The sequence below is a fragment of the Triticum dicoccoides genome, chromosome 4B (genome assembly GCF_002162155.2).
Source record: "Triticum dicoccoides isolate Atlit2015 ecotype Zavitan chromosome 4B, WEW_v2.0, whole genome shotgun sequence".
Taxonomy (NCBI): domain Eukaryota; kingdom Viridiplantae; phylum Streptophyta; class Magnoliopsida; order Poales; family Poaceae; genus Triticum; species Triticum dicoccoides.
The window spans coordinates 314,863,604-314,873,056 of record NC_041387.1 but is presented as its reverse complement, the minus strand read 5'-3'; the positions used below and the strand labels follow the sequence as shown (position 1 = coordinate 314,873,056).

The window sequence follows — 9,453 nt, the reverse complement described above, 5'->3', positions numbered from 1 at the left end:
CTAACATATGAGGAGCATCCTAGTCGTATTCTGGACATCAAGGAAAAGAAACTCAGGAGTAAAACAACTAAATATTGCAAGGTGCAATGGGGAAATCATTCGGTGTGAGCAGCGACTTGGGAAAAAGAGGATGAGCTTCGAGAAAAATATCCTTACCTTTTCAAGGTGCAACTTAAATTTCGAGGGCGAAATTTCATCTAAGGGGGATAGGATGTAAGAACCATCAAAATTAGATAACGATAATTTTAACGGCGTTGCCCAAACATTAATTAAAATAATGGAAACACCTCACATTTAATTTTTATTATAGCAAATAGCATTTGACCATGCACAACAAAATATTTTCCAAACCTTCATATGTTCTACAAATTTATAATCAGATCTTGGTCTCATTTTTTTCACATAAAGTAAGTGCCAACTAATGGCCAGCCAAGCAAATTACACTTGTCCCTAGTACAGCCTACAAAAGACACAAGTGGAGGCATGCATGCAAGCCTAAACACGCATGCATGCCAGATGTAATGCATCTCCAAACCGACATGGCTACTAACCCATCTACAAATAGGAGCCTTTCCTTTCACTATGGTTCATTCCACCTCACACACACATACACTGGAGTACCCCCACCACTTGCCTTTTCACCTTCTGCCACACTTCTGTCCTTCACTGCGGTGAAGCCCTTTGGGTTGCATGCTCCACCAGGTACTAATCAAGTACCTTGTTGTGTTACCCTTTTTGCTTGACTTCTTATCTATCTTCATCTCGGTTTGAATCAGTCCATGAACATCTATTCACCTTGATCTATTTACCTTGCTGTAAAAAGAACAAAATGTTTGCATAAACACCCAAGTTAATCAAAACTAATTAGATCAATTGCAAAAGCTTGTAAAAGTTTCTGTGAATGACATCTACGGCTGGTACTAGATCTAACATGCCAAGAATCAAATCCTAAGTACTAGTAACTTGCTAAGACATGTATGTGTGTATCCAAAAGATCAATATTCCTGTGTATACTACCTTGTTCTAATTATTAATCCCCGCCAATCTGTAGAAAACATTGAGTGATTGATGTTTATAATCTACTCACAAGTAATTAATTTTGGAGTTTCACTGCCACTATTTGCTTTTATATGGTGTTCAAGGATGAGTAGCACTAGTTAGGAACAGCATTTAGATCTAATCAGTAGCAATACCATGACCACGCCATAGATTAAATCTTGATTAATTTCGTGGCATTCAGATAAACAAAGAGAAAGAAGGCAATATGGCTGAGTGAGCAATAGTAGGGCCTGAGATAGAGTGAATAATATATGCACACCCACGTTGACATCTAGCAAGCACTTGATGTAAAATTTGGAACACTTGATGGAGAAGGAATCAGAATTAGTACTTACCAGTAGTAGTAGTAGGATGTGGCTAGTCCACACCGTTAGCAGCAGAGCCATGCGACCGAGCAGCGCCGGTGAAGCCGCACACGCCCGACGCCCGTGGCTGCATGCCTCGTGTGTGTGGCTGCGCTGGGGGAGGATGTAGGCATGGAGACGTTGTTGCCACTCCAGCCGATGGCAAGCCCACCGGACCTGAATCAGGTGGCGCTAGGATTGAGTGGTGGCGACGTTTTTGGCGGCGGCGGATAAAATAAATAGGAGGAAATGGTAGAGGGAGACGAGGAGAATCTGTAGGTGTCCACGGTGCCGCCGGAGATGCCCGGATGGGGCAGATCGAGGCAGCGGCGGCCAAGCTCTGTTCTTGCGGAGAGAGAGAGGTGGGTGGCTGGTTTTGTTCTTGGGATAGAAGAGAAGACGAGGAGAGAAACAAGCTGGGTTCAAAGAGTAAAATACAAGTAGTGCGGTACTAGGCTACTGTTTCCTTTTTACTTATCTTTTTTACTCTCTGGACTGGATGGCATACGTGCATGCTACTCTGATTTGGATGGCTTGATGCATTTTATCTCTCAATGAAACACTAGGACGTATGACAACCTAGTTAATTAATTATGGCTTGCCCAACATGGCCGTGTTGCTGGATCTTTAGATTTTAAATTAGGAAATATAAACATGTTTGTGAAATAATTATCAGGAGCCGATCTCGGATCCATAGGAGCCACGCCCGGTGGTTCCGAGTTGGTCGAAGCACTATCCGGCAAGTCGTCATCTCCTTGAACATGTCTTGATAAATGTTCTCCGGGCTATGGGTCAGTTCGAAAATTTTGCATAAGAATTTAAAATAAATATTTTCCATAAATAAAATGAAATTTTGATCAGGTGGATCCACTGATTTGGCAATTTGACCAGATCAGGTGAAGCATCTGTATTAAGTAGTTGTGACCCGGGTAGGGTTACAATATAAATAAATATTTGGTGGGTAGGGGAGCTCATGTTGGTGAAAGCAACCCAGGGAGGGTCAGCTTGGATGGTTGTAGGATCGAAAGTATGTCTAGAGGGGGGTGATTAGACTACTTGACCAAATTAAAACTTATCCTTTTCCCAATTTTATTCTTTGGCAGATTTTAGCTAACTTAGCACATCAAGCAATCTCAACACAATTCAAGCAAGCATGCAAAGAGTATATGAGCAGCGGAAAGTAAAGCACGCAACTTGCAAGAATGTAAAGGGAAGGGTTTGGAGAATTCAAACGCAATTGGAGACACGGATGTTTTTGTCGTGGTTCCGATAGGTGGTGCTATCGTACATCCACGTTGATGGAGACTTCAACCCACGAAGGTAACGGTTGCGCGAGTCCACGGAGGGCTCCACCCACGAAGGGTCCACGAAGAAGCAACCTTGTCTATCCCACCATGACCGTCGCCCACGAAGGACTTGCTTCACTAGCGGTAGATCTTCATGAAGTAGGCGATCTCCTTGCCCTTACAAACTCATTGGTTCAACTCCACAATCTTGTCGGAGGCTCCCAAGTGACACCTAGCCAATCTAGGAGACACCACTCTCCAAGAAGTAACAAATGGTGTGTTGATGATGAACTCCTTGCTCTTGTGCTTCAAATGATAGTCTGCCCAACACTCAACTCTCTCTCACAGGATTTGAATTTGGTGGAAAGAAGATTTGAGTGGAAAGCAACTTGGGGAAGGCTAGAGATCAAGATTCATATGGTAGGAATGGAATATCTTGGCCTCAACACAAGTGTAGGTGGTTCTCTCTTAGAAAATGCAAGTTGGAAGTGTAGGTTCGTTCTGATGGCTCTCTCCTCGAATGAAGAGGAGGTGGAGGGGTATATATAGCCTCCACACAAAATCTAGCCGTTACACACAACATGCCAATATCGGTGGGACCGAATTGAGAAACTCGGTCGGACCGATTCAGCAAATCTAGTGACCGTTAGGATTTTTGGTGGGACCGACATGCAACTCGATAGGACCGATATGGTTATGGTTAGGGCATAACATAATCTCGGTGAGACCGATTACACAAACTCGGTAGGTCCGATTTTGGTAATAAGCTAACCAGAGGGTTGGTCAGGTAAACTCGGTGGGACCGGTTCGGTCATTTCAGTGAGACCGAAATGTTACGAAGAGGAAACAGAGAGTTTGCATTGCAATCTCGGTGGGACCGATCGCTCATCTCGGTGGTACCGAAATGTTACGAAGGGAAACAGAGAGATTACAATCCCATCTCGGTGAGACTGAGATCCCTATCGGTGAGACCGATTTTCCTAGGGTTTGTGGCAGTGGCTATGACAAGTGAACTCGGTGGCGCCGGATAGAAAGAATCGGTGGGGCCGAGTTTGACTTTTGGTTTAGGTCATATGTGGATGTGAGAAAGTAGTTGAGGGCTTCGGAGCATATCACTAAGTATTTTGAGCAAGTAACCCATTAAGCAACACCTCATCCCTCCTTGATAGTATTGGCTTTTCCTATAGACTCAATGTGATCTTGGATCACTAAAATATAAAATGTAGAGTCTTGAGCTTTGAGCTTGAGCCAATCCTTTTGTCCTTAGCATTTTGAGGGGTCCACTTTTCTCATTCATGCCATGCCAATCATTGAGCTTTTCTGAAATATTCATCTTGAAATAGCATTAGCTCAATGAGCTATATGTTGTTAGGAATTACCAAAACCACCTAGGGATAGTTGCATTTTGGCGGTCTCCTCTACATAGGGTATCACATTAGGACACAACCAACTGGCGCTTACTTCAAAAGCGGCGCAAACCGTACTGACCACAGACCTGGAATGGGACAGGCTGAACCAACTACCCATACCAAGTAGCTACCTCTGCATGGGTGAGAAGGTGGCTGTAGCCGGGTAGGTACAGTCACCATAGGGCGGGATCGCCGGTCAGGGGTCTCAACCCGCGGGCCTTTAGTAAGGCAAGGTGGAAAAGCAGAGGTAGTGTACAGGCTGGTTAAAGGTTCTGGTTCCTTGGTCTAGTCGTGTGCACGGGTAGCGCATGGACGACTTAGACCAAGTGATGCTATGGGCAAAGCAGTACACCTCTGATCAGAGTAAATGTGATATCACTCCCAGCTTCCGGGTTTGGAAGTGCGTCGTGTGGGTTTTCCTCTAACACAGGATTTAAGATCCCACATCGCTCTATCACCGGTAGATTTTATAAATAAATTTGGTTTTCAAAAAAATGTGTTAAGGGAAAATATTTTTACCTACAAAGTATTTTGAGCTAATGGCTCGGTGGTTGTAGCCGTGGACGATAAAGTTTTTCTTCTTTAAAGACTCATGCATCCACTTTTCCCGGCGACTTGCGGAGTACGTATTTTATACGTACTCAATTGCACTTATGTTGTTTTTCAGAACAAGAGAGTTATGAGAACTCTAAGGCGATAGACACTGGTACTTATGATGAGTCTGGTCATCTTAATGACTTCGGTTATTCTGAATTGGAGTATGTTTATGAGGAAGTCGACAATCAAGGCTATGAAGAGTAGATGCCCTCCATGGTTGGTCTAGAAGGCTCGTAACTAGAAGTGGATGACGATCTATCGTCATGGTCGCTTAGGCTTAGTCGACACTTGAGGTGTCAATGTAATAAAAGCTTGCCTACTCATGGTAGCTGCACCGTATTGTACATGATATTGTTCTCCTTAACAGATCCTGGCTCAACTCTGAAGTGACGGCTTCCGTTACGCCTGACTCTATCGGACGTAACGGGACGTCACACATCCCCTCTTTCGTCTTCGTTCATCGGTAACTTTACTTCGAGCTATATTTTTATTCGCCACATGATATGTGTTTTGCTTGGAGGGTCTTGTATGATATTAGTCTTTGCTTTTTAGTTTACCACAATCATCCTTGTTGTACACACCTTTTGGGAGAAACCCACTTGATTGGAATATATTAGAATACTCCATGTGCTTCACTTATATCTTTTGAGCTAGATAGTTTTTTCTCTAGTGCTTCACTTATACTTTTTAGAGCATGGTGGTGGCTTGATTTTGTAGAAATTGTTAATCTCTCATGCTTCACTTATATTATTTTTAGAGTCTTTTAGAACAGCATGGTATTTGCTATGGTTATAAAATTGGTCCTAGAATGATGGGCATCCAAGTTGGGTATAATAAAAACTATCATAGGAAGTGAATTGGATGCTATGATCAATTTGATACTTGATAATTGTTTTGAGATATGGAGGTGGTGATATTAGAGTAATGCTAGTTGGGTGATTATGAATTTAAAGAATGCTTGTGTTGAAGTTGGCAAGTGCCGTAGCATGCACGTATGGTAAAAGTTGTGTAACAAATTTGAAACATGAGGTGTTCTTAGATTGTCATCCTTATGAGTGGCGGTCGGGGACGAGCGATGGTCTATTCCTACCAATCTACCCCCTAGGAGCATGCGTGTAGTGATTGGTTTTGATGAATTGTAGATTTTTGCAATAAGTATATGAGTTCTTTATGACTAATGTTGAGTCCATGGATTATACGCACTCTCACCCTTCCATCATTGCTAGCATCTTCGGTACCATGCATTTCCCTTTATCACCTTGAGAGTTGGTGCAAACTTTGTTGGTGCATCCAAACCCCGTGATACGATATGCTCTATCACACATAAACCTCCTTATATCTTCCTCAAAACAGTCACCATACCTACCTATTATGGCATTTCCATAGCAATTCCAAGATATATTTCCATGCAACTTTCCACCGTTCCGTTCATCATCATGACATGCATCATAATTGTCATATTGCCTTGCATGATCATGTAGTTGACATCGTATTTGTGGCAAAGCCACCATGCATAAATTTTCATACATGTCACTCTTGATTCATTGCCCATTCCGATACACTACCGGAGGCATTCATATAGAGTCATATCTTGTCTAGTTTTGAGTTGTAACTCATGAGTTGTAAATAAATAGAAGTGTGATGATCATCATTATTAGAGCATTGTCCCCAAATAAAAAAAAAGAAACTCCAAAAAAAGAAAGGCCAAAGAAAAAAAGGAAAAAAAAGAAAGGCCAAAAGAAAAAAGAAAGGCCCAAAAAAAGAAAATAATAATAAAAAGGGGGCAATGTTACTATCCTTTTTCACACTTGTGCTTCAAAGTAGCACCATGTTCTTCATATAGAAACTCTTTTATGTTGTCCTTTTCATATACTAGTGGGAATTTTTCATTATAGAACTTGGCTAGTATATTTGTACGATGGGCTTCCTCAAATGCCCTAGGTCTTCGTGAGCAAGCAAGTTGGATGCACACCCACTTAGTTTCTTTTGTTGAGCTTTGATACATTTATAGCTCTAGTGCATCCGTTGCATGGCAATCCCTACTCCTCATGTTGATATCAATTAATGGGCATCTCCATAGCCCGTTGATTATCCTCGTCAATATGAGACTTTCTCCTTTTTTGTCTTCTCCACATAACCTCCATCATCATATTCTATTCCACCCATAGTGCTATATCCATGGCTCACGCTCATGTAGTGCGTGAAAGTTGGAAAAAGTTTGAGATTATTTAAGTACGAAACAATTGTGGCTTGTCATCGGGAGTGTGCAAGATGAGAGCATGTTTGTGTGACGAAAATGAAGCATGACCAAACTATATGATTTTGTAGGGATGAACTTTCTTTAGCCATGTTATTTTGAGAAGACATGATTGCTTAGTTAGTATGCTTGAAGTATTACTATTTCTTATGTCAATATGAACTTTTATTTTGAATCATTTGGATCTGAACATTCATGCCACAATAAATAAAATTACATTGAGAATTATGCTAGGTAGCATTCCACATCAAAAATTCTGTTTTTATCATTTACCTACTCGAGGACGAGCAGGAATTAAGCTTGGGGATGCTTGATACGTCTCCAACGTATCTACAATTTTTGATTGTTCCATGCTATTATATTACCCATTTTGGATGTTTATGGGCTTTACTTTACACTTTTATATCATTTTGGGGACTAACCTACTAACCGGAGGCCAAGCCCGAATTGCTGTTTTTTTTGCCTATTTCACTGTTTCGAAGAAAAGGAATATCAAACGGAATGAAACCTTCGTGAGCGATCTTTTTGGAACAAACGTGATCCATGGGACTTGGAGTGGACGTCAAGCAACAGAGGAGGCGGCCACGAGGATGCCCGGAGCGCCCCCTATAGGTGGGCGCGCCCCCACCCTCGTGGGCCCCTCAAGCATCCACCGACCTACTTCTTTCTCCTATATATACCTACGTACCCTGAAACCTTCGAGGAGCACCACGAAAAACTATTTCCACCGCCATAACCTTCTGTATCCGTGAGATCCCATCTTGGAGCCTTCGCCGGCGCTCCGCTGGAGGGGGAATCGACCATGGAGGGCCTCTACATCATCTCCAAGGCCCTTCCGATGAGTTGTGAGTAGTTTACCACAGACCATCAGGTCCGTAGTTATTAGCTAGATGGCTTCTTCTCTCTCTTTGAATCTCAATACAAAGTTCTCCTCGATCTTCTTGGAGATCTATTCGATGTAACTCTTTTTGCGGTGTGTTTGTCGAGATCCGATGAATTGTGGGTTTATGATCAAGTTTATCTATGAGAAATATTTGAATCTCCTCTGAATTCTTTTATGTGTGATTAAGTTATCTTTGCAAGTCTCTTCGAATTATCAGTTTGGTTTGGCCTACTAGGTTGATCTTTCTTGCAATGAGAGAAGTGCTTAGCTTTGGGTTCAATCTTGCGGTGTCCTTTCTCAGTGACAGCAGGGGCAGCAAGGCACGTATTGTATTGTTGCCATCGAGGATAAAAAGATGGGGTTTATATCATATTGCATGAGTTTATCCCTCTACATTATGTCATCTTTCTTAATGCGTTAATCTGTTCTTTATGAACTTAATACTCTAGATGCATGCTGGATAGCGGTCGATGTGTGGAGTAATAGTAGTAGATGCAGGCAGGAGTCGGTCTACTTGTCACGGACGTGATGCCTGTATACATGATCATGCCTAGATAATCTCATAATTATTCGCTTTTCTATCAATTGCTCGACAGTAATTTGTTCACCCACCATAATACTTATGCTATCTTGAGAGAAGCCACTAGTGAAATCCATGGCCCCCGGATCTGTCTTTTATCATATAAGCTTTCAATCTACTTTTATTTGCATCTTTTACTTTTCCAATCTATATCATAAAAATACCAAAAATATTTATCTTATCATATTATCTCTATCAGATCTAACTTCCGCAAGTGGCCGTGAAGGGATTGACAACCCCTTTATTGCGTTGGTTGCGAGGTTCTTGTTTGTTTGTGTAGGTGTGTGGGACTTTTGAGGAGCCTCCTACTGGATTGATACCTTGGATCTCAAAAACCGAGGGAAATACTTATGCTACTTTGCTGCATCACCCTTTCCTCTTCAAGGAAAACCAACGCAAGCTCAAGAAGCAGTCAACTTGTTTGTACCCTTGGCCGAATGAACGCGCCTAAGGACAAGGTCGCCTTCCTCAAAACACCGGGCATGAACCCTGCGGTTATGATAGCGACACAGTGCTTGTTGATAGCGTGCAGCATGTGTAGCAGCCCGGAGATGGTTCTCCTCGAGTAGCACAGTGTCATCACGCCAGTGCTGATCTTGCACTCCTTCATTGTAGGCAAGCACTCGAGCTTGTCGGATTTCGGGTTCCGCAAACCCTTGAGTGGTTCGAACTCTGGGGTGCGTGCAGATATCTCAACCTACCCAGCCTGCTACTCGCAAAAACTCACAGCCTAGCGCATCGAGCTCGAAGGGAAATAAAGACACGGCAGTTTACCTAGGTTCGGGCCACCTTGCGGTGTAAACCCTACTCCTGCTTTGTGGTGGATTGCCTCCAGGGGCTGAGGATGAACTAGTACAGTGGTTGAACAACCTCAGGAGGTGAGGTGTTCTTGGGCTCGGGTGAGCAAATGAGGGTGGAATGGATTCGATGGATCTGGCCCGGTCTCCCCCTTCTATGGTGGTGGCTAGGTCCTATTTATAGTGGCCTTGGTCCTCTTCCCAAATGTTGGCGGGAATGGATCCCACAACGGACAGATTT

General features: G+C 42.8%; 1 long non-coding RNA gene across 1 annotated transcript; it reads right to left on the bottom strand.

The window, feature by feature from the left end:
- Positions 1 to 383: 383 nt before the first annotated feature.
- On the bottom strand, positions 384 to 1,791 carry LOC119293598. Its single transcript, XR_005143135.1, has 2 exons — positions 1,395 to 1,791; positions 384 to 813 (listed from the first exon to the last, which is right to left on the bottom strand). It is a non-coding gene; the product is annotated as an uncharacterized LOC119293598 (long non-coding RNA).
- Positions 1,792 to 9,453: the final 7,662 nt, after the last annotated feature.